The sequence below is a fragment of the Fukomys damarensis genome, unplaced genomic scaffold (assembly GCF_012274545.1).
Source record: "Fukomys damarensis isolate Sample0158 unplaced genomic scaffold, DMR_v1.0_HiC HiC_scaffold_3, whole genome shotgun sequence".
In the NCBI taxonomy this organism is placed as follows: Eukaryota; Metazoa; Chordata; class Mammalia; order Rodentia; family Bathyergidae; genus Fukomys; species Fukomys damarensis.
The window spans coordinates 18,711,184-18,717,183 of NW_022900915.1; the positions used below are offsets into that span (position 1 = coordinate 18,711,184).

Sequence of the window (6,000 nt, forward strand, 5' to 3'; positions counted from 1 at the left end):
ATCAGGCTAGAAGATAAATTCTAGAGGGTAGAAGTGGAGGCAGGGAGACAATTTTACTTGTTTAGGCTTTTTTCATCTCTTTCTATTTATTTTTTCAGACAGGGTCTATGTAGTTCAGGTTAACCTTGAACTCACAATTTAGCCAAGACTGGCTACAAACCCATGGGGATCCTCCTGCCTCAGCCTTATGAATGCTGGGATTATAGGCATGTGCCACTACAACTAATTTTTTTTTTTGGTACTGGGGATTGAACTCGGGTCCTTGCGCTTGCACGGCAGGCCACCAAACCGCTGAGCTAAAATCCTGGCCAACAACTAACCTTTTTTCATCTCTTAACAGACTTATTGCTTTATAGAAAGAGATGAAAAAAACTCTTCCAGTTTTTTTACCTGTATTCTAAGTAAAATGAAAACTTTGTTACAAATAACTTCACTAACCTGTGGGATATACTAACAACAAAAATGGGGAATGGTGCATGTCAAGAATACTGTTGTTGCTGAGCGTGGTGGCGCACGCCTGTAATCCCAGCACTCTGGAGGCTGAGGCAGAAGGATGATTGTGAGTTCAAGACCAGCCTGGGCTACGTAGTGAGTTCCAGGTCAGTCTCAACTACATAGTGAGACCCTGTCTCAAAAAACAAAATAAAACTAAACGAAGAATACTGTTGTTTTCAAGTAAATAACAATTTTCCCTTTACTTCCTTGATTTTTGGAGAACTTTTTACACACTATGACCATTCCTCATGCATCCCCCTTCTAATATCCTGAGTAATTAAATGGGAAGTAGTTGAGTTTAACAGTGATTACCTAAATAAAAATTCAAACAGGTAGTGTTTTGAGGGGCTGTGAATCTCACTGCTTAGGTGTGCAGCCTAGACTAAGTTATTTTAGCCTCCTTGAGCATTACTTCCTTACCTATAACTAGGGACAATGAGGAGTTCAAAGGATTGCCTGTAGATTATATGAAATAAAGCCATAATATGCCTAGCAAAACATGGGCTCCTAACAGAGTCATTCCTTAACTGGTCAGGGTATACACTGATATAACTTTAAAATTTTTCCTATCAAAAAAAAATTTTTTTTGGCTGGGCATGGTGGTACATGCTTGTAATCCCAACACTTGGGAGGCTGAGGCAGGAGGATCTCTGTGAATTGAACACCAGCCTGGGCTATACAGTGACTCCAGGTCAGCCTCAACTATATAGTCAGACCCTGTCTCAAAAAACAAAAACAAAAACAAAAACAAAAAATTTTATTTTTTTGGTACCAGGGATCGAACTTGGGACTTTGCACTTGGTGGCAGGTGGCAGAACCACTGAGCTAAATCCCTGACCCTCAAAAATCTGGGTTTTTTTTTTTTTTTTTGGTACTGGGGATTGAACTTGGGTCCTTGAGCTTCAAATGCAGGCGCTGGAACCACTGAACTAAATCCCCAGCCCCCTCAAAAATCTTAAATATGTGCATGTTATATCTGTAATACCATTCCTGGCAATAATCCTAGAAAATAAACCTAAATACAGAAAAGGCTTTTTTTCATAAAATGCTAGTCAGCACATTACTGATAAAGCCCCAAATCTGAAACAACTTCAATATTTAAGGAAAGAGGAATACAATTACCTAGCAGATACAGATATAGATTGGGAGGGATTATTTTTGAAATGAAATCTTGCTATTATGTGCTCAGGCTGACCTGGAACTCCTGGGCTCAAGCATCCTGCCCCAGCCTCTGAGTAGCTGGGACTTGATAGGTGTATGCCACCACGATTGGCCACAAGATATTCTTATAAATCACTTATTGTTTTACCTTCAGTTATGAAAGCAACATGTTACCTGTGAAAAATACAGAAAAGCACCAAGAAAGTCCAAATCATGTATAAAACAAAAATTTATCTAATAAAGAAAAATTGCCATATTAAGTAAAAAAAAAATCCTTAAAATTGAAAATACAGTATGAATTCATCCTTAGTTTTTTTAAAATAAAAAAGAATAAGGGCTGAGGATTTAGCTCAGTGGTTCTGCTGCTTCTCGAGCACAAGGTCCCAAGTTCAATCCCCAGTACCACACAAATAATAAACAAACAAAAGAGAATAAAAACAATTTGCTAGGATTCCAAAAGGCTTTTCAGAGGCTGTAGCTTCTAGGGTGAGATGGGACTGAAAGATGGGCAGGTTTTCTTTTTTCTTGATAGGATTTCAGTGGATGACAACATTAAAAGCAAATGGTAAAGGGAAATCAAATTAATGGAAGAAAGTACAGTAATAGGAAAGTGCAGGATCACCAAAATAGGGCTGATTGCTGCAAATACCCAATTCCTCTGGTCTGCTTTTTGTACACCAAGAACCCTTTTTATCTGTGCTTTGGCCTCTTTAGTACAACAGGAGCAGACTCTCATGCAGGTCTCTGTATACACATACTTCTTTCACTGTAAATTAATAACCTTGCATATGGATTTTCAAATTATTCTCCAGAGAGTCTGGTGACAGCCCCTTAGAGCCTGAAGTCACTAAAAATAAATAAGTAAATAAAAAGGAGTTTCTGTCCTCGCAAAACTGAAAGAGGTCACAGGTAAAGGACCAATAGTAGAGTCACCACTAAACAACCAGGCAGATTTTACCCATTTTACACAGCCAGGGTGGAAGACATTGTAGCAGGGAGATGGGGGAGGGGGAAGGGTCCTTAAAAACCACCAACCTGTCAAGGGCCATAGAAAACTGAGAAGCAACAACAGGTGTTGCATCCCCCAGGCTCTGAGGAAGCAACACCTACTCAGTGATAGGAAACCTTTTAGAGCTTTCATGGATAACAAACAGCCCACAGGGGCACATGTGCCACAGGAACCCAGGCGCTGTTAAGAAATTCACCAAAAACAGAAAATGCCATGTTTATCATTATTTTGAGTATGTTTGTTGAGGGGAAACTAAATCAACCAGAACAAGTAAACCAACCTGGAGATGAGATCCAGGCAAATGAGTACTGAAGGAGGGAATAAACCCTCTGCAGGTAGGGATTTGGTGAAGCAAGTCCCTTACAAACAAGTGGTATTTAAGAGGGTAAGATATGAATCAGGTATAGTGGTGCACACTTAATTCCAGTACTTGGGAGGCTGAGGCAGGGAGATTAAGTTTGAGGCCAGCCTGGACTACAAGTGAGTTCAAGGCCAGCCTGAACTGCATAGTGAGACCTTGTCTAAAAAACAAAAAGGAAAGATCTGCTATGATGAATGTAATAATTATGTACTGCCAACATGTGCTAATAATTTTTTAAAATTTAAAAATAATGCAAGAAATGCCTGATTGTATAGCAGAGGAAGAAATGTTGGATAAAAATGAGTAGTGAATATTGTGATCACTTGTGAACACACTGCACAGCCCTGAAATAAACAGAATGCAGAGATAAATTAAAATAGAGCCTTAGGAGGCAGGGTTATCTAGCTCAGCGGCTCATAATATGCTTATTATGCAGGAAGCCCTGGGTTCAGTCTCCAGCATCAAAAAAGAGGAACAGGAAGACGACAAAGCTACTGAAAACTACCTACACAAACTATTGTCTGCTTTAAAAAAAAATAACTAAAATGGAAGCAGTGGTATACACATGTAATCTAAGTTACTTTGCGGGCTAGAGACAGGAGGATGATTTGTGTTCAGGAGTTCAATTTGACAACATAGTGAGACTCTCATCTCAAAATAAACAAAAACTATCTAAAACACTTGAGTGACTGAAAAATTCAAAGATGGCTCAGTGTTTCAAATGCAGACATGCTGTTGAAAGGGGAGAATTAAGATAACAAGTGTGCGGAATGGGGCTCACAATTAAACAGTATGTATTGTTACTGTCTTCAAGTAAGCACAGTTTCATTTTTATTTAAAAGTTTTCTAAACAATTCACTGATCCACATAAACATATTCAATGGACTTCCAATAAACAGAACATAAAATACCATGATTACAATATCACTTATATATTTTTACTTAACTTTTGTAATTATAAAGATACTTAGGAAAAAACATTCTAAAAGCCACACACTCCATTTCAATTAGGGCTGAAATTCTAGATTTGAACAAGTGCAAGGTCCTGAGTTCCATCCCAGGTACGGAGGGAAAAAAAAAGAATAATAACAGTACATTAGAAATATGCTAGTATCCTGGACCTGACTATAAATACATTATCTAGAAACAAAGTAGAAAAGTCTTTTAAAAGTCCACCTATCCTAATCCGAGACAAAGAGAAAAGGTTGGTGTAAAAAAATAAGGCAAATACACTTTCATTCTTGGAAGATTTCCAGATAGAAGTAACACAGTAAGAGCCTAGACACTGCTACAATTATTACATTATCTCAAATCAAAGGAAAGGAGTATTTTAAAGCCCATCTTTCCCTGAATAAAGATGGAAGATTAAGGTATTAAGAAATGAAGGCAAATATGCTTTCACTCCTCTCACAGGCTCTGGATAGCTGAAAGAGCTTTGTTATGCATTCAAATCAATGCTACACTGATAGCACTGTTTAATTCTACCATACTGCATTAAATAAGTTTATTTAATAAAACTGTTGCTGTCACAATTGGTTACTCAGTAGAGAAAAAAGTTAGAGCTCCCATTTTACACCCCAACTAAAAAAAATTTCAGATGTACAGAAGATCCCAAGACAAAAACAAATAAAAATATTAGAAAATATTAATAAAAGCTTATGACAGAGAAGTTCTTTCAAAGCAAGTAAGCCTAGCAAGAAGCCTAGCAAGAAGCCATCAAAAGTCTCATAGTTCTGACTACACAAAAATTTAATTTTTCTGTACGGTAAAACAATTCATAGTCAAAAGACAAATGAGAGAAAATTATTGTAACACACTTCATAGGTAAATGAATTAATTTTTATATACAAAATCAGTACAGAGATGACAACTTATTTTCTCAAATGGGTAAAAGATAAGTATACATAGCTTTTAAAAAAGTAAGAAAGTCAATTATGCACCCAAAAAAGACCTGTAAGTCATAAAAATGCCACCTACTATTTTTCACCTATCCAACTGGCAAAAATAAAAAAGACCGATGATACCAACGATGGCAAGGGTGGAGGAAAACAAGTACTATACACTCCACTGGTGTATACTGGTGTTACTGGAAAATAACCCAACACTACCCAAAGACAACAAACACATCTATTTGACCTAATGATCCTACTTCTGGATGGCTAAAATACAGAAATGAAACCTGGATTACATAAAGATATATGTACAAGCATATTAATGGTAGCATTTAGTGCCCCCAAAAAACCTTTAAATAACTTGTGTCCACCAAAAAATGGAATGGGTGGATAAATTATGGTATATGCATTTTATAGAATATAAGATGGATAACAAAAATGATTTGGATGCTTACCTGTGGAAGGCCCTCAGCTCAATCCCAGCACTGTTTTTAAAAAAATAATTAAAAAAAAAAAACGGGCTGGATCTGGAAGTAGTGGTTCAGGCTAACAATCTCAGCACTATGGGAGGCTGAGGCAGGAGGACTGCAAACTCAAGCCAAGTCTGGGCAATTTAGTAATTAGGGTGAGACCCTGCTCAAAAATTTAAAAAAATACAGCTCAGTGTAAAGACACTGGGTTTGATCTATTACTGGGACACAGGTGGGAGGGCCGTAGATAAGTGGTATAGTGCTTGTCTAACAAGTGTGAAGCCCTAGGTTCCATCCCAGCATGGAGATGGGGAGGGAAAATATATCTATACCCAAAGTATACTATTCAATGTTTACTGTTTATTTTGTAGTACCGGGAATTGAACCCAGTGCCTCACGAATACTACTAGAAAATTACTCTACCAGTGAGCTATATCCCTAGTCCTTTTTATTTTGAGACAGGGTGCCCAGGCTGGCCTCAAACTTGCCATGCTCCTATCTGAGCCTCTTGCCCCACCATGCTTGGCTGGAATAATAATAAAAATAATAATATAATAATAATAATAATGAAAAAGAAGAAGAGGAGGAGGAGGAGGAAGAGGAGGAGGAGGA

General features: G+C 37.6%; 1 protein-coding gene across 1 annotated transcript in view; it reads right to left on the minus strand.

Moving 5' to 3' along the window:
- Positions 1-5,388, minus strand: part of Kdm3b (lysine demethylase 3B) — a 65,824-nt gene extending 60,436 nt beyond the window's left edge. The window contains exon 1 of the mRNA XM_010613778.3: positions 5,374-5,388. The gene's annotated coding sequence lies outside the window, so the exon portion shown is untranslated. The remainder of the gene's footprint in view (positions 1-5,373) is intronic.
- Between the last annotated feature and the right edge of the window lie 612 nt (positions 5,389-6,000).